The sequence below is a fragment of the Bos taurus genome, chromosome 1 (genome assembly GCF_002263795.3).
Source record: "Bos taurus isolate L1 Dominette 01449 registration number 42190680 breed Hereford chromosome 1, ARS-UCD2.0, whole genome shotgun sequence".
Taxonomy (NCBI): Eukaryota; Metazoa; Chordata; class Mammalia; order Artiodactyla; family Bovidae; genus Bos; species Bos taurus.
The window spans coordinates 105898055-105909167 of NC_037328.1; the positions used below are offsets into that span (position 1 = coordinate 105898055).

Below are 11113 nucleotides of genomic sequence, written 5' to 3' on the forward strand. Positions count from 1 at the left end.
AGTCTGAAAACTTTGCAAATCATCAAAAGGAAGGATGAGAAACTTTGCAACTACAGGTTCCTATTTCCCCACTTTGTTTTTTAAGTGTCACTTTAATCATCTCTGATAAGCCTTGCTCATCTCTTTGTGGCAAGAGAGGCAACAAAAGCATCATAATTTCCATTATCCAGTGGGAGACTGTTTCTCCAAGAGTGTGAAAATAAGTGAATCCTTTACAATTTTATTAAGCACATTGAGCATAACATTACCTTCTAAGTTAAATGCCTCTTGTATTTAACAGTGTGCAGTAAAATAAAAAACATATTCTCAGCATTTTTCAGTTGGATAAAAGGAAGATCTGACTCATTGGGAAAGAACCTGATGCTGGGAAAGATTGAAGGCATTAGGAGAAGGGGTCAACAGAGGATGAGATGGGTGGATGGGATCACCAACTCAATGGGGATGAGCTTGAGCAAGCTCTGGGAGTTGGTGATGGACAAGGAAGCCTGGCATGCTGAAGTCTGTGGAGTCACAAAGAGTCAGACACGACTAAGGGGCTGAGCAACAACAACAAAAAGGAAGTGGATTTGGTTCAGAGTCTAACACCATTAAAAAAAAAAAAAAGTCCATCAGTGAATGTGACTACTTTTTTCCCCTCTGTGCGTGCCACCACTTTTTCAGTTACTCCTCTTCTCTGCACAGTCTGTATTAATTCCAGGTAGTATGAGAGGAAGCAGAATGTTCTAGGTCACAGGCGAGGTCCATGACATAGAATTGGGTGCAGAGAAGGAATGGTATTTTGGAGAGCTGGGAGCAAGCTAAGGGAGAACGAAGTAATCATTGAAGGTGACGGGTTGGTGGAAAAGCAAACTCACCCACAGGGGTGAGTAGACTAGTTATAAACATACATTAAATTTTGATGTGAAAATAAGCCCTGGCTCAACATCTCCAAAAACCAAATCAAACCTTTAAGGATGGCATTAGGCAAAGGCAAAAACAAAATTCTCACTACTCTATTTCATCAATTTTTATTTCTCTCCCAAGGGATTCTGAGTGTGTCAGGGAACGTTTACTTTTAAGTAATCCTATACGTTGTTTTCTGTTTCTCAAGGGCCTTCTGTTCCTTATCAGTTCCTGGGAAACAGGAAGGAGCAGTTCAGTTCAGTTCAGTCACTGTCGTGTCCGACTCTTTGCGACCCCATGAATCACAGCACGCCAGGCCTTCCTGTCCATCACCAACTCCCGGAGTTCACTCAAACTCACGTCCATCAAGCCGGTGATGCCATCCAGCCATCTCATCCTCTGTCGTCCCCTTCTCCTCCTGCCCCCAATCCCTCCCAGCATCCGAGTCTTTTCCAATGAGTCAACTCTTCACATGAGGTGGCCAAAGTACTGGAGTTTCAGCTTTAGCATCATTCCTTCCAAAGAACATCCAGGGCTGATCTCCTTTAGAATGGACTGATTAGATCTCTTTGCAGTTCAAGGGACTCTCAAGAGTCTTCTCCAACACCACAGTTCAAAAGTATCAATTATTCTGCGCTCAGCTTTCTTCACAGTCCAACTCTCACATCCATATATGACCACTGGAAATACCATAGCCTTGACTAAACGGACCTTTGTTGGCAAAGTAATGTCTCTGCTTTTGAATATGCTATCTAGGTTGGTCATCACTTTTCTTCCAAGGAGTAAGCATCTTTTAATGTCATGGCTGAAGTCACCATCTGCAGTGATTTTGGAGCCCCCCAAAATAAAGTCTGACACTGTTTCTACTGTTTCCCCATCTATTTCCCATGAAGTGATGGGACCGGATGCCATGATCTTAGTTTTCTGAATGTTGAGCTTTAAGCCAACTTTTTCACTCTCCACTTTCACTTTCATCAAGAGGCTTTTTATTTCCTCTTCACTTTCTGCCATAAGGGTGGTGTCATCTGCATATCTGAGGTTATTGATATTTCTCCCAGCAATCTTGATTCCAGCTTGTGTTTCTTCCAGTCCAGCGTTTCTCATGATGTACTCTGCATATAAATTAAATAAGCAGGGTGACAGTATACAGCCTTGACATACTCCTTTTCCTATTTGGAATGAGCAGAGCTGCACACAATTCTCAGGACTGAGGTCATGAGATGGAATGCATTCATAGATTCCTTTCAGTAACCTTTTACTTTTCTGTGAAACTACTTATTCATGTTCCTATTTCCAATACATGGATTGTCTTCTGGCCCTGTGACGATTGTTATTCCCCTAGTTGCTGTTGTTATGGCCCTATAACGATTGTTATTCCCTTAGTTACTGTTGTTATGCATTTGGTTTTGGTGTTTTTGCTCAACTTTATTTTTCTGCATAAAGCTTCCTTGTATAACCGTATATTCGCACACGCCACCATGATTAAAGTGGCGTGTGCTTATATATGACTTCCTTCCTTGTATAACCATATACAAGAGCACACACCACTATGATTAAAGCGGCGTGTGCTTATATATATGACTTGTTCCACTAGAGACTTGGGTCCCCCACATCCTTCTTTTCTTCACCTTCTTTTTGTCAACTCCTGTCCCTAAGTTCTGGTCTGTCAAGAACGCCATAACAAGTGGCGCCCGAACAGGGACCTGGAGTACACCCTTGACAAGCGGACGGAGTGACTGTGGACCTACTAAGGTCGGTAAGTGTGAGGTTATGGGACAAATGGTTGGAAAGCCCCACCGCTTTTCTACTTTGCTTCATCATTTATTTAAAGTTCAAGGACTCTCATTTTCACATCAGTGGATAGAGGCTTGTCTCCAAATGGTAATCGAACATAATCCCTGGAACCAGGTTTTTTAAAAAGTGTTAAATGAGCCACAAGATGGGAAAAAAATATTCCAATAGATTTCTAGCCCTTATGGGCCCTCATTAAAGCTGTAATCTTGCCATTTCAAGGAAATTCTAGCCGCCCCCCCCCCTCCAATATTTGACAACAGGCAAAACACTTGTTACATGAATATAAATTAGATGATGAAACTTTACAAAAGTCCCAATTAGAACAACATAAAATATTTCAAAATTTTCCCACCAACACTGCTCCGGTTGCCCCAAGTGCTCCTCCTCTTCTTACAATGGGCGCCAAACCAAAAGTCCTCTTAACTCTAAGACAAAATGACTCTGATAATAACTCTTCTGAGGCTGACAGTACTTTCCTTGATGACAATGATAAGCCTTTAGCTCACACTCGTATTTATGAAAAACCACTATCTACTCATTCTCCTTCATGACAAAGGCTTTCTGAATTGTTGGCTTTACAATCTCAAGTCTCTGAGGCTGATGGCTTTTCCACGTTTCCTGTTTTAAGAAATCCTAACGCTCAAGGACAAATTATACCTCAATAAGAAGACATTTATTTTTCTCACATACAACAAATAAAAAAAGCTGTAACCATGTACAGCCCTCATTCGCCCTTTACTAAGTATCTTTTAAACACTAGGACATCTTCTATTGGAAATTTTGTTCCTTATGATTGACGACTTTTGATAAATGCTCTTCTTAAGCCAGAAAAATATCTTCAGTGGACAATATGGCTTCAGGATGTAGCCCAAGATCGTGCAAATTCTAATGCTTGAGCTGGTGCTCCCCAAAACCAAATTACTTTTGAAATGTTAACCAGTACAAGACAGTTTGATGAGGTGGAAGCCCAAATACAATGCCCTCCCTTATTACATGAACAATTTTTAAAAGTTGCCCTTGAAGCTTGGGGTCAAATTACTCCTTAGGAAAAACCTAAAGGCAACTACACAAAAATATTTCAAGGACCTAATGAAGCCTATGCTGATTTTTTAGCTATATTGAAAATTGCTATTTCCCATAGTGTTATCAGAGAAAAAGCCAAAAGACAACTAAAAAAAAAACTGCTTGCTTATGAGAATACAAATCAAAAATGTCAAAGAGCTATCACTCCAATTCATGAGACTGAGACTGTTATTGACTATTTAAAGGCTTGTCACAATTTAAGATCAAAAACTCAAAAAATGCAAATACTAGCTAAAACAATAGCTGCTGCCTTTAAAAAGAAAAATGAAAGATGTTTTACATGTGGAGATAAAACACATTTTAAAAAAGATTGTCCTAAAAAACACACATACAAAAATTAAAACTGTTAAAAAACCTCCAAGAATTTGCCCTTGTTGCCATAAGGGGGTACAATGAGCCAGAAAATGCCAGTCTAAATATGATGTTGAAGAAAAGCCTATTTCTGGCAACTCCAAACTGGGGATTCCCCAGGTCCCCATCAACAAAAACCAGGGACAAACTCCATCTTTTCCCTCAAATCCTCAACATCCAACAGTGCTACTGTCAATATACCAGCTGTAAATGATTTTCTCCTTTTTCCTCAAACAGTCCCTTTTAAAATACCTACCAGACTTTTTGGACCCCTACCCCACAAACCTTCAGTCTTTTACTTGGCGGATCCAGTCTGACTTCTAAAGAAATTACTGTTCACCCTGGAGTAATTGATTCAGATTATAAGAGAAAAATTAAAATTATGATGTCATCTCAGATATTATGACAATTTAATAAGGGGGATAAAATTGCTCAATTACTTCTTTTACCTTACATTTCTATTAACTTCTCTGATGATATGCAGACAGATGGATTTGACAGTACAGATCAAAAACAATCCTTATAGACATCAGTTCAGTTCAGTTCACTCAGTCGTGTCCGACTCTTTGCGACCCCATGAATTGCAGCACGCCAGGCCTCCCTGTCCATCACTATCTTCCAGAGTTCACCCAAACTCATGTCCATCAAGTCAGTGATGCCATCCAGCCATCTCATCCTCTGGCGTCCCCTTCTCCTCCTGCCCCCAATACCTCCCAGCATCCAAGTCTTTTCCAATGAGTCAACTCTTCACATGAGGTGGCCAAAGTATTGGAGTTTCAGCTTCAGCATCAGTCCTTCCAATGAACACCCAGGACTGATCTCCTTTAGAATGGACTGGTTGGATCTCCTTGCAGTCCAAGGGACTCTCAAGAGTCTTCTCCAACACCACAGTTCAAAAGCATCAATTCTTCAGCACTCAGCTTTCTTCACAGTCCAGCTTTCACATCCATACATGACCACTGGAAAAACCATAGCCTTGACTAGATGGACCTTTGTTGGCAAAGTAATGTCTCTGCTTTTCAATATGCTATCTAGGTTGGTCATAACTTTCCCTCCAAGGAGTAAGCATCTTTTAATTTCATGGCTGCAATCACCATCTGCAATGATTTTGGAGCCCCCCAAAAAGATAAAGTCTGACACTGTTTCCACTGTTTCCCGTCTATTTGCCATGAAGTGATGGGACCAGATGCCATGATCTTAGTTTTCTGAATCAATTATATCAAATAAGACCAAATATAAATATCAAAATTAATGGCAAAAAATTTTCTGGTCCTCTTGATACTGGATCTGATATTACTATTATCTCCAAACATTTATGGCCCAATTCTTGGCCTATACAGAAAATTTCTTGCCAGATTACAGCAGTTTCTCAAACCAAAACACAAGAAGTTTATCAAAGTGTCCAAATATATCCATGTGAGGGACCAGAAGGCCAGCCCACAACATTACAACCTTATGTGATAGATGCACCCCTTAATTTAATAAAAAGAGATTTACTTATACAATGACAAGCTCAAATATGTATTCCACATTTTTCCTAGGGATCACTGCTCACTTAACAAACAATACAGTTATTAAAGTAATTTGAAAAAGTGATGAGCCTATTTAGACAGAGCAGTGGCCCCTTATAAAAGAGAAACTAAAGGCTGCTAAGGAACTTATTGATAAACAATTAAAATGAAAACATATTGGAAAATCTTGTTCCCCTTAAAATTCTCCCATTTTTGTAATTAAAAAAAATCTAACAAATGATATCTCTTAATAGGCCTTTAAAAAGTTAATACATCTATAAAACCTATGGGTACATTACAACCAGAAATTCCATCACCTACCACTATTCCTCAAAACTGACATATTATTATTATAGATTTACAAGACTGCTTTTTTACTATACCTTTACACTCTGTAGGCTAAAAAAGATTTGCCTTCTCTCTTCCTTTTCCTAATCATATCGGGCCTCATAAGTGATATCAATAGACTGTATTGCCTCAAGAAATGATAAATTCTCCCACCATATGTCAATATTATATAGCCAAGCCCTTGAACCTATGAGAAAACAATTTCCTGACTTTCTTGTTATTCATTATATAGATGATATATTGTTTTCGGCTCCATCTGTTTTAGAATATCTGTTTGATATAGCTCAACGATGCTTAAAAGACTCTAGATTAATTATTGCCCCTAAAAAAATTTAAACCTCTACATCTTATCATTACTTAAGATCTATTGTTAATAGACAACATATTACTCCCCAACTAACACAAATTCGTGTTGATAAATTATCAACCTTAAATGATTTTCAAAAACTTTTAGGTGATATCAACTAGATTATACCCTCTTTGGACATTACAAATTATCAACTGAATAATTTATTTAATACTTTGAAAGGAGATTCTGATTTAAATAGCCCTCATTCACTTTCACAAAAGACATGAGATAAACTCTATTTAGTACAAAATAAATTACAAAAACAATTTCTTACTCGTATTAGACTTAAATTGCCTTTAGAGTTGTTTATACTCCCCTCTTTCCATTCCCCTACCAGACTTCTTGCCCAACAAGAACACCCAATAAAATGGATCTATACCCATTTTAGAGAGACGAAGTCACTTACACCCTATCTTGATTTAATTGTTCTAATAATTATCAATGAAAAAAATAAAACTAAGACTTTGACTCCAATCCCCATAAAATTGTATTACCTATTAATAAAACTCAATTAGAAAATACATTACAAACTTCTACTGATTTTTAAATAGACTTCTTAGACTACTTTTTTTAATATCATTTCATTATCCTTCTAATAAACTTCAAACTTTCTTCAAAAATACTAAATTTATTATCTCTCACATTGTTACATCACAACCTATACCTCAAGCTGATGTTTTCTATATCAGATCAGATCAGATCAGTCGCTCAGTTGTGTCCAACTCTTTGCGACCCCATGAATCGCAGCACGCCAGGCCTCCCTGTCCATCACCAACTCCCGGAGTTCACTGAGACTCACGTCCATCAAGTCGGTGATGCCATCCAGCCATCTCATCCTCTGACGTCCCCTTCTCCTCCTGCCCCCAATCCCTCCCAGCATCCGAGTCTTTTCCAGTGAGTCAACTCTTTGCATGAGGTGGCCAAAGTACTGGAGTTTCAGCTTTAGCATCATTCCTTCCAATGAACACCCAGGACTGATCTCCTTTAGAATGGACTGGTTGGATCTCCTTGCAGTCCAAGGGACTCTCAAGAGTCTTCTCCAACACCACAGTTCAAAAGCATCAATTCTTCGGCGCTCAGCCTTCTTCACAGTACAACTCTCACATCCATACATGACCACAGGAAAGACCATAGCCTTGGGACTAAAAACATTAAAGCTTCATTTTGGTCTTTCAAAAAAATATAAAGTCTTTTACTAAATTTAATTATGCTCAACAAAATAAGTTATATGCTCTTATTCAGGTTATTCACCTATATCCTTACCCTTTTAATATAGATTCTGACTCCTCATATTCAGTTTTTTTTATTAAAAAATATAAAAACTTCTACCATAAATTCCAATCAATCTATTGTCCAACAACTTTTTCATGAATTACAATCCATTATAGGGACCACACTTTCCCCATTTATGTTACTCATATTCAAACACATTCCGGCCTTCCTGGTCCAATAACTCATGGTAATAAACAAGCTGATAAACTTGTTTCTTTTGCTACTCCCAAAAAACAACATACTCTATTACATGATAATGCTGGCTCCTTACACCAGATTTTTAAAATTCCATACCGCCATGCTAAAAAAATCATTAACAATTACTCTACTTGTAGACCCCTACATCTTCGACCCATTACACAAGATATCAATCCTCAAAGATTACAACCCGATAAATTATGACAAATAGATGTGACTCATTTCCTTAAACTTTCTCCATCTTCTTTTTTACATGTCTGTATTGATACAAATTCTTCTTTCACATGGGCCACACCTCTTCGAGGTAAAGCTACACAACACCTTATAACCCACCTGTTAGCTTGCTGCTGCTGCTGCTGCTAAGTCGCTTCAGTCGTGTCCAACTCTGTGCGACCCCATAGATGGCAGCCCACCAGGCTCCCCCGTCCCTGGGATTCTCCAGGCAAGAACACTGGAGTGGGTTGCCATTTCCTTCCCCAATGCATGAAAGTGAAAAGTGAAAGTGAAGTCGCTCAGTCGTGTCCAACTTAGCGACCCCATGGACTGCAGCCTACCAGGCTCCTCCACCCATGGGATTTTACAGGCAACAGTACTGGAGTGGGGTGCCGTTGCCTTCTCCACCTGTTAGCTTACTTTACAATAATAAAAACACCTAGTTCCATAAAAACAGACAATGGCCCTGCTTATACTTCTAAAAAATTCAAACAATTTTTACAATCTTTTTTCTATCAAACATTACAGACATTCCTTATAATCCACAAACACAAGACATAGACAAACACATCACACACTAAAACTACAAATTAAAAAATTTAAAAAGGGGGAATACACAGAAACTATTCTATCTTCCCTATCCAGAGCAGACTTTACTAGATTCCAACGCAAGATATTCTTTTTTTTTTTTTATTGGAGGCTATTTTTTATTTATTTATTTATTTTTAACTGGAGGCTGGCAAGATATTCTTTAATCCTATAACTATTGTTAATATACCTTTATTTGTTTTAAATTTTTTAAACTTACCAGAAGGAGATATCTTGACAAGAGCAGAAAAACATTTCGAGGTATTAAAGGACACTTCTCTTCCTCTGCCCATTTGGTATCAAGACAGGCTAACTAAACAATGGAAATCTGGAAAATTAATCTTACAGGAAAGGGGTATGCTTGTATTTCTCAAGATGGATACAACGAACTCCCCTGGCTCTCTCTTCGGAAGATCCACCCCAAGGGAGCCTCCGGTGTTCAAAATAAAGATGAAACCAAAAAACCCCTGGGAGGAAGAAATTTCAATACAGGCCATGGCGGCTCTGAAAATCTCCAAGAAACACCACCTTCGACGTTACCGACCTCATGATCTCCCTACTTGGGGGCAAATAAAAACCCTTACTAATCAAGCTGAAAATCTGATTTCTCAACAGGAAATGCCTCGGAATCTGGAAAATATTTTTGTTGCTATGCTGCTTTGCTTGCTTTTGCTCTCCTACTCAAGCTAAATTAATTAATCATACTTATTGGGCCTATATACCTAACCCTCCTTTACTGCAGGTTGTAGAATGGACAGATAAAGGACCTATCATATCCACCAATGATTCACTATATATGCCTCCTCCTTGGAGCTTGGAGGGGCCCTCTCATCCTGAGGAAGAAGGGAGACTAATTAATATTTCTCTAGGTTATGAAGTCCTTCTTCTATGCATAGGTCCAGCAGAACTATGCCTTAATGTCAGTTGACAAACATGGGCTTTCGTTCTGCCTCCAAAAAAGAATTTTTGGACATTCTTGGACTGTTTACTGCTCTTTCTTTCTATGAGAACCATGTCAGCAATACTGAAACTCTAGGAAAAATACAAAAATCATTATACAAAGGGCTTACATATAAGAACTTTAAATATACTCCTGTTCATTGGGACAGATGCCAAGCTAAATCAGGAAAATTAATGTTTATGGTCAATTACACCATTGTTGATTGGGGACCCCATGGTATGTGGTTATTTAACTGCTCAGATGATATTAACAACACTGTAGATGATTATGCTACTCAAGTAATATAAAAGGTTACTAATACTACGATGAAACATTACCATGACAAAGGACTTCTTGGCTGGCTTGACCGTGAAATGGCACCTCCTTGCCCTCAAATCATCCTGATAAACAGATTGGGCTTGAACAATGGGACATCTAGAAACTTGCTACAAACACCGAAGAACTTGGAACTTAGACTGGATGTTTCGTGGAGACCAGCCGTAGTCATAGTAACTATTCCTTTTGTTATAATCATTCATATTTCATACAAGCTTGTGTTCCCCTTCCTTTTGTTATTGCTGTAGGGAACTTGCAATTTAATAAGACTTTACGTTCTGTGACTTATATAGATTGCAAATTGTATACTTGTCTTAATTCCTCTATTTCTTTGAAAAATGAGTCCCTTTTGATTCTTCAGTCTCGACATAATCTGTGGTTACCAGTAAATCTCCAGCGACCCTGGGAGGAGGATCCCATGGCAGGACTTGCCTCCTAACGACTCACTAAATTACTCAGGCGATCTAAACAATTCACTGGTTGGTTAATTCCTGGCATTTTAGGATTGACAGCCATCTGCACTACTGCCATGTCACACACACTGCTTTACAAACCTCAATTCAAACACAAAATTGTATTCAAAATTGGACCAAAGATGCTCATACTATGTGGGCCACTCAGGCTCAGATAGATGAGAAAATTCAAGATAAAATACAGGAACTAAAAACAGCCATCAAATGGGTCAGAAATCAATGAATAGATTTACAAAAAAAAGTAACACTAAAATGTGATTAAAATTCTACTCAATTCTGTATTACTCCTGTTCGATTTAACTACAGTGCCTACAACTAGAAACAAATCCAATTTCATTTACAAGACATACATGATGATGCTTCCCTAAATATACAATTGTTAACCAAAAAAAAAAAAAAAGGTCTTTAAAACCTTCTCTAAAAGTCTGCCCTCTTCCAATAATTTGAAAACTTTAACTAAACAGCTAGCTGATCAATTATCTAGACTAGGCCCTCAAAGATGGTTCCAAAATATTACTCATAATATTGGGTCTGGTGCTATAACATTGATAATTGTCCTGGTAATTATATTTATTGTATACTGATGCCTTTCAACAAAAATTTTTCAAATTAAACAAACTCAATTGGTTATGAGTGTGTCTGCTATAGTGGTTTTCCTATTTTATGGAGAAAGAGAAAGGAGGTAAGAAAAGGGACAATGTGACTGGATGGGTGACAATGAGCCAGCTTTGCAGACAGATACTTTCCACTAATTGTAAAAGGCAGTGAGTTACAG

The 11113-nt window shown here is 38.2% G+C and overlaps 1 protein-coding gene across 1 annotated transcript in view; it reads right to left on the minus strand.

Moving 5' to 3' along the window:
* Window positions 1-10009, minus strand: part of OTOL1 (otolin 1) — a 30756-nt gene extending 20747 nt beyond the window's left edge. Inside the window, exon 1 of the mRNA NM_001192604.3 lies at window positions 9868-10009. The gene's annotated coding sequence lies outside the window, so the exon portion shown is untranslated. The remainder of the gene's footprint in view (window positions 1-9867) is intronic.
* Between the last annotated feature and the right edge of the window lie 1104 nt (window positions 10010-11113).